The sequence below is a fragment of the Podarcis liolepis genome (assembly GCF_965112155.1).
Source record: "Podarcis liolepis genome assembly, chromosome: 8".
NCBI classification, from domain to species: domain Eukaryota; kingdom Metazoa; phylum Chordata; class Lepidosauria; order Squamata; family Lacertidae; genus Podarcis; species Podarcis liolepis.
Genome location: NC_139560.1, coordinates 68,560,062 through 68,569,334, shown reverse-complemented (window position 1 = coordinate 68,569,334; position 9,273 = coordinate 68,560,062). Strand labels below are relative to the sequence as shown.

At 45.3% G+C, this 9,273-nt stretch overlaps 1 long non-coding RNA gene across 1 annotated transcript; it reads right to left on the bottom strand.

Annotated features, from left to right (window-relative positions):
- Window positions 1–1,815: 1,815 nt before the first annotated feature.
- Window positions 1,816–8,954, bottom strand: LOC310714414. Its single transcript, XR_014529724.1, has 2 exons — window positions 8,877–8,954; window positions 1,816–2,078 (listed from the first exon to the last, which is right to left on the bottom strand). It is a non-coding gene; the product is annotated as an uncharacterized lncRNA (long non-coding RNA).
- Window positions 8,955–9,273: the final 319 nt, after the last annotated feature.

The window sequence follows — 9,273 nt, the reverse complement described above, 5'->3', positions numbered from 1 at the left end:
AAAGCACGTCAAAATGCAAGTAGATAAATAGATCCGGCGGGAAGGTAAACAGCGTTTCCGTGAGCTACTCTGGTTCGCCAGAAGCGGGTTAGTCATGCTGGCCACATGACCCGGAAACTGTACACTGGCTCCCTCAGGCAATAAAGCGAAATGAGGGCTGCAACCCCAGAGTCGGCCATGACTGGACCTAATGGTTAGGGGTCCCTTTACTCTTTACCTTTACCTATGCCTTGACTATGTCCCATGATCCCCACTGGGAATGAACACTCCCATGATCCTTTGTGGATCCAGATAAGGAAGGCACACCTTTAGTTAACTTTTTATTGGCAAGCGAAACACTTACAGCTGCTTCCAGAATGCTCCGGATACTATAGTTGCCATGTGTCCTCTTTTTCCAGGACATGTCCTCTTTTTCAGGGGTAAAATTTCTGCCTGGGTGGATTTTTAAAATTTGCTAAAATGTCTCTGCCTATGCTTTCTGGATGAGACATGACTGGTGGCTGAATACTTGCTTTTGAGAGCCGTCATAGCATCCTCTTTTTTGCGCTTCAAAATATGGCAGCCCTGGGATACACACTCACACACTTCTAGCCCAATTGCACCAACATGGGCCCCTCTCCATGTTCTTGGGGCTTCATAGCCTCCATGACAGCCTTGGGGCTGTCTCAAGTTGTCATTGGCCCCACTCCAGCTTTGTCCATTGGAAAATCTCCCTGAATATCCAGGAATTCATGAGGTTCCATTACTCTGCAGGCGTGGACCATAAACAAGTTCACAACTCTTTTGTTGTTGTTTAGTCATTTAGTCGTGTCCGACTCTTCGTGACCCCATGGACCAGAACACGCCAGGCACTCCTGTCTTCCACTGCCTCCCGCAGTTTGGTCAAACTCATGCTGGTAGCTTCGAGAACACTGTCCAACCATCTCGTCCTCTGTCGTCCCCTTCTTCTTGTGCCCTCCATCTTTCCCAACATCAGGGTCTTTTCCAGGGAGTCTTCTCTTCTCATGAGGTGGCCAAATTATTGGAGCCTCAGCTTCACGATCTGTCCTTCCAGTGAGCACTCAGGGCTGATTTCCTTCAGAATGGATAGGTTTGATCTTCTTCTAGTCCATGGGACTCTCAAGAGTCTCCTCCAACACCATAATTCAAAACTCTAGTCAGGGGTAAACAATCACTATATGCCCAAAGCTCTTCAGGAAGTCGTCTGTCCATAATCATGAGGTCACACACCTCCATCTCTGGTTCATCCCTTTTGAGGCCTGGACCAAGCCCAAATTGACAATACATTAAAGAGTGTCTCACTCCTTATAGGGTGGGTAGATCACTGGGATAATAAGGTTGAGTGTTTGGAGTTGCCTCGTGCCCCCAAAATCCAACTCTACTCAGAAGAGAGCATTCAGCAGAGCAGTCCCTGCATGGCAGAACATCTTCTCTGTGGAAGTGTGGTTTGGATACCGGCATTGTATGGATTTTGGCCTGTCATGAAAACATTCTTATTTCACCTAGCATTTCCACGGCATTAATTTTATCTAGTCACTTTGATTACTCTGCCGTTTAATTTACGGTGCAAGCTATTCTGTGTTTTATTTTGCGGTAAATCAGTTAGATCTATGATTATGGGTGATTCACAAATATTTTAAATAAATAAACACATTACAGTTAATGAGTGGGATCTGTGCAAGAGCACAACAGTCGCCTCCCCCCCCCATCTTATTTTGTGCACCAGACAGGCACATTTCCCCATGTCCTACAGGCTGTTAGGACATTCACCGCTGGTTTCCCTTTTAGGGCATCATCTTTTCCCTCCTTTAAAAATGTGTTTTAATACTTCGTGAGAAGTATTTATTGCATTGTATTGCACTCTTCAAGAGCCCCGAGCACTAATTGTACTTCATCGTGTTCTGCGAAAGGCCCCCCCAGGTCATCATTGTCAGCAAGTCTCATTCATCATCTGTGCCATAAACAGTACTGTTGGGTGAAATGGATGAGGCTCAGCTCTCTTTGTCACTGATGAACTTTCCACATGTTTCCAGTGCACATGCCCCACTGAACAGCCTCTTCATCAGCAGAAACAGGAGCTGTGCCAAGAAACAAATCCATTCAATTTTGCTGTTATTGGGGGCCAGGTGTCCTTTTCTGGATGTCCTTATAAGCTTTCCAGGAAAACATTTCTGGGTGGAATTCAATGTTGCCTGCAGTGCAAGCGTTTCAGCCTCCCAGACGGAATGATCTCAGCACTCCCCTCCCTGCACTGTTCCGGGGGTTCTCCCACCCACCCGACACTAATTTCAGATGGGGGCATGTGGGGAAGGGGTAGTAAAAGCCCCATTGCACAAGCAGACATCTTTACACATGCCTTCTGCTGATGGGGCTCAAAGTGAATCCTTCTCTCTATTTCTTATTTTTTCTTTCACCCATGGCTTACACAATAGAGGTAGCCGTTTCCTCAAAGCATGGTGTTTTCAGACTTCGGGGAAATATTCAGAGGTACGCAAATGAAGGGGGCAGGTCCAGTAGCGACTGGTCGGGTGGCATGGATGGGGTTGCATTGCTGATCTGGCTTTGCAAGACTGATGTCAGGGACTGGACTGAGGGGGACAAGACTGAGGAGGAATGGTGGAGACTGCCCCCCAAACCTTCCAGAGAAGAAGAAGGCAGTATTGAATTACAGCAGTGGTTTGAGGAAGCTCACAGCTCAGAGACAGGTGAACAGATGAGTTGGGAGGAGAAAAGGGGGAGACAAAGGCAGTGCAGCCAGCTGACACATTATCACTGGAGAGCATTTCTGACCCCCCCTTCTCCCAGAACCTAGCATGCATTGAAAGTGGAAGAGCAAAGGCCACAGAGACAATTAACCCTGATGGCCACCATAAAGGGAAGTGCTGTTGCTAGGAAGGGAGGGGGGAGGAGCTCAGTTGGAGCAATGCCATTAATCTAAGAGGCGGAGTACATGATCCTCTTGCTGTGAATTACTGAATAAAGACTTGATAAGAACTTCCTCGTCTACTTCCTTGGATGTCTGCCGTGAGAGGGGAGAGGATCGGAATTCACTGAAGCCTGACAACTATGCATTGTGGCTGATTACCAAGAGGGAGGGTACAAGGAGAAGGGGATGACAGAGGACAAGATGGCTGTACAGTGTTCTCGAAGCTACGAACATGAGTTTGACCAAGCTGCGGGAGGCAGTGGAAGACAGGAGTGCCTGGCGTGCTCTGGTCCATGGGGTCACGAAGAGTCGGAGACGACTAAACAACAACAACCAAGAGGGAGAGGGACAAAATACGTGTTTAACCTTATACCAATGAGAATCCCAAGTCATTACTGGTGATCCTTTATACAGATCCTACTATTTTGCTTCCTGGCTTATTTGTGTATGGTTGTCAAAACCTGCTCTCCATCTTTGACTCTGAATCGTCCACTCACTCATTGGCAAGGACCCTGCAGAGGATGCATAATAAGACACAGATACAAGATAGGCTAGCATTGGAACTAGGTTTCTGGAGACAGTGGCTCTCCAGATATCGGTGGGCTCCAATTCCCATCAGTCCCAGCCAACATGGCCAACAGTCAGGAATGATGATGATATGATGATGATTTATTGAATTTAAATTTCCAATACCCAGAGGTGTCAGGGTGGTTCACAGAACAAAATCAAAATATGAAACGAAAATACATAATCAAAATGAAAACAACAACAATCCAATAGCCACATTTTAAAAGGGTATAGGATGTCGATCAAAGGCCTGGTTGAAAAGGAACATTTTTGCCTGGCTCCTAAAGGTGTATAATGAAGGCGCCAGGCGAACTTCCCTGGGGAGAGCATTGCATAGATGGGGAGCTACTACAGAGAAGGCTCGTTCTCCTGTTGCCACCCTCCAGACCTCTCGAGGAAGAGGCACACGAAGGAGGGCCTGTAAAGATGATCTCAGGGACTGGGTAGGTTCATATGGGAAGAGGCGGTCCTTGAGGAATTGCACTCCTGAGCAGTCTAAAGCATTGTTGGTCAAAACCAGCACTTTGAATTGGGCCTGGAAACTAATTGGTAGCCAGTGCAGTCAGACCAGGATCGGCGTAAGATGCTCAGACTGTCTTGCTCCAGTGGAAGCTGCACTCTAACAACTGGAGAGCTACATTGTCTTCACTCTAGCTGGGTAACACAAGGACATACATTTTAAACTGAAGGAGATAGGGATGAGGAGCACAGTTACCCAGGTAGAAGGGCAGGCTCTGCAGCAGGTGTCTGCAGGTGAATAGTTCTCTTCCTGTGATGACACTGCCCCAGGAAGGAGAAAGCTGCCATTGATACCACTGCTCCCTCATACTCCTTGCAATGTTCCACTTGCATTTCATGAGCAAGAGACGATGCAAGGTTTCTGCTGCAGCAGCAGGCAAGGCTGCCAGGTGTGGGAGAAGAATGGAGCTCTGTAGCCTAGGGATGGCCAAATCTGTCATTTTCAGTCCCGTCCCCCCCCCCCCCCCGGTTCTCATTCTTCCAGTCATTCACATCAGCCAGTGATTTTTTTAATAATAATAAAAAATCACCAGCATTCCCATGCATATTTTTGCTTGTTATTTTCATGGACTCTTGCACTTTTAAAACACACGCTTTATCCCCGTATATGCATTTGTGTACATATTATTAGGCTTACGTGGCATTGCAAATTTCAAATAAGTGCAGATTTTGAAAGATGGCTGCCTTGCGGCTCACGTATTGTTTCAGAAAGCGCAAATTAGGGAGCTTCGCCTTGAGATGCGAAGCAAATTGAACCCAAAGTCACAAGGAGCACACGGAAGCTTGGGTAAATGTGTTGCCTTGTTTAGAGTTGTACGGCCCAGATAATAAAGGGGGAGGCTGAAGCATCAACATGACCCTCTCCACTTTCTAGCAAAACACTTGGAGCAATCTTTGCAGAAAGGTTAAATAACATCAGACAACTACTCGGTAATTTGGACTCAGCTGGTAACTTTCTCTGCTTCAGCTTACGCTGCCTGGGCTGATAGCGTCCATATAATTTCTTCTGACAAAAAATTGCTACCCTTTGAGTCGATCCTTGTAACTGAAATCCATTTCCCCAACCTCAGCCCTTAACCACAACAACAACAAACCAGGCACAATACACTACTTTCCCAGGTGGGTAAGTTGTAATTTTAGTGCTGAGAGTGCACTGAGAGTATCTTCTCGGGATAGCATACTTTTGTCTAAGTTGTATGAGCAGGGTACTCATAGGTTTCCCTCTTCCTGCAGAGCCACTTTTCATAAAACTGAAAGTCGGAGTTCAGAAAAGTAATGTTCCATTTTATGACCTTGTTGACACGTTGTGGTTGCAGGTGTGCAGTTCTTAAGTCTCCCTTAAATACAAAGCAGCGCTGCAATTGTAGAATGGTAACCAATCACCTGCCATCACACTGATAAGGGTGATGTTACTCCCAATTCCTCTTGTATAAAAATGCAGGTCATGGAGATGACAAAAACATAGGGTTTCTGGTCAGGTGCTTTCAAGATGATCTTAACTCATAGGCTTTCAGTTGCCGTTTTGTTTTTAAATTTGTGTGCATTTAAAAGTACCACCGTAAGCAAATGTTGGTTGCTACTGAAGGGGGAAGGAATGGGTTCTGTGCAGTCAGTCTGAAACTGGACCCAAAATCCTCATTTTTCCTTCTCCAAGGGAGCATTTCTAAAATGCATTAACTTGAGCTTTTGAGTCAATGTATAAACAGAAACCCAGCTGTATAAACAAGTGCTCAAAGCCCTCTCCTTTATCAGTCCGTGACGGTAATGGATGACCTTGCCAGTTCCATGGAGCAGGGATAGCACGTCTAGGTCTTATCTTACATCCTGACCACAAAAAGATGCACAGATCTTGTCAGGTCTGACAAGAGACCCGGGAACGGTGCCAGGAGTGTTCTTAGAGTTGGTGACCTCCTGCCCCAAGATAAGAGTGTAGGAACAGGAACAACCTTTTATGGTCAAGAGTACCAGAACAGGAATATCTCTTTATGGTCATGGATGTCAACTTGCGTGTATGAGCTGACATGGTTGGATTCCTGGGGAAGGGGGGAGAGGGTGCCTGGAGGATATATATACTGCATGAAATTTCTCATTTCTTTGGACTTGTTGTGAACTGACCACGCAAGTGCCTTCTGCTATCCGGGGAGCAGAATAAACTCTTTCTCTGAATCAACCTTGGTGTCATTTGACTCCTTCCTCCCTGTTCTGGGAGCAACACTCACCCTACCATCGGTAAAGTCTAATAAGGCTACACTACTGCTCTCAGGAGAGATGCTTGGGGTTCTTCTTGGGTGTTTTCTGGCTGTTCTCTCATTTTGAATTTATTTTAATGTCTTCCATCCACGAGCATTTTATTTGTCACCAGGTGTCATGAGGGTATCAGCTGTAATAAATGGCAGTCCATAGAATTCACATGTAGAGGTCTATAATCCCAAATGGTGCTACCTAATCAAGGAAAGAAAAGCACTTTATATGCAATGGTGTCACACATTCATCTAAAATGTCTGAATAGAACATCACGACTCCATCACACTTAATGAACACCCACTGGTTGATTTGACTGTGCTGATCTTTAATCTTACACCTGAAAATTCATTCCTCCCTTGCTCTTTTTTATCTGCACTGTCATGTGATAAGAGATCGCATTTATTCCATTTATTTATAAATATATTTATTTATTTATAGTCTCCAGCAGGCCATGGGAAATGTGCAAACGACGACTGAATTTTGTACATTCTCTGGCCATCATGCATAATCCCCAACAGGCATCGCAGAATGTGCATATCTCGGCTGAATTCCGTACATTTAATTTTGATGGGAGAAAGTGGACTGGTAAACAGCAAGAGGTGCAAAAGATTATTTTAATAAGCTGTGCCGAGCTAAATCCCTGCAAGTTTCTAACTGAACAGTTCAGTAGCCAAGGCCAGCCAAGTTTGCAAACTGTGGCTTTTGAGCAAACAGCAAACAAGAACGAAATCTTTAATAGTTAAACAGATACAATTTCCTCCGAAGAACAATTTGAAACATACAGGGATTTAGCTTGGTGCTGCTTATTAAAATCATATTTTGCAGCAGTGTGTTCTGTTCTGTTCTGTTCTCCCATAGCATTTCTGTGGCCCGCTTTACACTTGCCAACTATTTATAGGACCATATTCCTGACCACACTCTTCGGGCAGATGCAAACCTTCGCGTATCCACTCTAAATAAACAGGCAGGTTAGAGCCGAGTGAGTTGTGGAGCTGCATTTTGTTGGATGCTTCTGAGATGTGTTTTCTCTAAATGACCGTTAGTCCCTTGAGCATTGCAGCGCGAGGCAAGTCTTTTCCTCTTTGCTTGCATTTCTGGCTAAAGCATCCCTTTATCATTCCTTCCTGATATAGAACGTTTTCTTTCAGTTGTAAATATTGCATGAAGGCATGAAATATGAGGAGAGAGGCAAAGAGAAACCAAAGCCACCTCTGCAAACGCAAACCCGAAATGGAGTCTGCTTGTCTGGCTTCCTTTATTATGGTCAGTGGAACACGGCCATCCTACACAGGTATCGATTATTTCTGCTCTTGAAGCTGGAGAGATCATAGCTGCTGGAAATGTATGTGCTGTGTAGCAGATCTTGGTTAATTCCAGGGTTTATAAGGTGCTCTATGTCATCATCACCTGTCAGTTCCCCCCTGTTAACTGCTACAATCCCATCTAATGGTAGGGTCAGTCCTGCCTCTGGCTTTACCTTTCCTTGTTGACCCTTGTCAACCTGAACTGGAGCCTGTTCTTTAGCCTGTGTCAGGGACTGGCTGGACAGGGAGGTGTGGTGGAAGGTCCTAGCCAGAGAACCCCCTGTGGAAGCATCAGGAAGGCTCAGACTCAGGAGAGTGGTGGTGGGTCACTTAAGATAGGGCAGGAGATGAAGGGGTTGTCAAGATGGTTGGATGGTGAGCCACAAGAAGCTTGAGTGAGAGAGAGGTGCAATCTACACACATATAAAGAACGCTGTGAGAATGCTTTTTATTAAAAGAAACATTTTGAAAAATACATTGCATTTGGCATAGCTCACCATCGCCATCTGGTGTCACATTCGTATATTTACAACACATTTAAACGTTTTATTTGGAGCTGTATAGCTGAGTCCAGAGAGGAAAAAGAAGCAGCTGAAGAGGAGGTAGTCTCAGAGACTGGGCAGAGGAGGAATGGTGGAGACAGCCTCTCCATCCTGATCCGTCCAGGGAGGAGGAAGAGGAAGACAATGTAGATTTACAACAGGAGTTTGGGGGAGGTCGCAGCTCAGAGGCAGAGGAGGGGGAAAGTTGGGAAATCATGGGAGAGCCAGAGCAGCAGCTGGCTGACATGTTGTTGCAAGAAAGCATTCCAGACCTACCATCTCCCAGAACCCTGCGAGCCTTAAAAGTAGGAGAGCAAAGAGCTCAAAGACAGAGGGCATGTATCAGCACCCGTAGAAGTAATAGATGAGCAAGTGGGAGAGACGGAGGGTGGAGATTCACTCAGGACAACACCATTATCCAAGAGGCTGGGTTCTATAGCCTCTCTCTGTAAAGTTTGACATAAAAAAGAACTGTATGAAACTTTTCCTTGTTTATACTTTCCTAGGCAATTAGCCAGGATCTGCTGACAACACCCTAACAGCAGAGAGCAATAGCCATTCAAATTACATACCTTCCAACCTTTCTTGAGAAAGGAAATGTGGTTGTATGAATCAGTCCCAAATTCACACATAAAGTTGATTATTTAATGGGTACAGGGTTACAAATGTATATTTATTGGCCTCAGCTTGATGGGTTACAAACTGGAAAACTAATCTAAAACTTTCCCCCAATAGTAAAAGTTAATATATTCCCCAAATAAAACTATTCATGACCTGTTATGGAGATCCATCTTGACAGGGCTGAGATGCAGTCTGACTGTTAATTGTTTTGAACTTTACCAAGACTTAAAGCATATCCCCTTTGTGACATCACACATCAGAATGGCATGCTTGCATTCAACCTAGACTATCTCCATGCCAACAGCAATGGCCAGTAAACTTCTGCAACCAAGTAACCATCAGCCTGACTACCCAGTTACTTCTATCTCGACTATTAGATGTTTAATTTTTGCTCTCATAATCAAAGCCTGGGGAAGAGCTGTGCATAATCTGGAAACCTAAACAGCCTCGGCCCAGTATACCTGAAGGAGCGTCTCCACCTCCATCGCTCTGCCCAGACACTGAGGTCCAGCTCCAAGGGCCTTCTGGCAGTTCCCTCCCTACGAGAAGT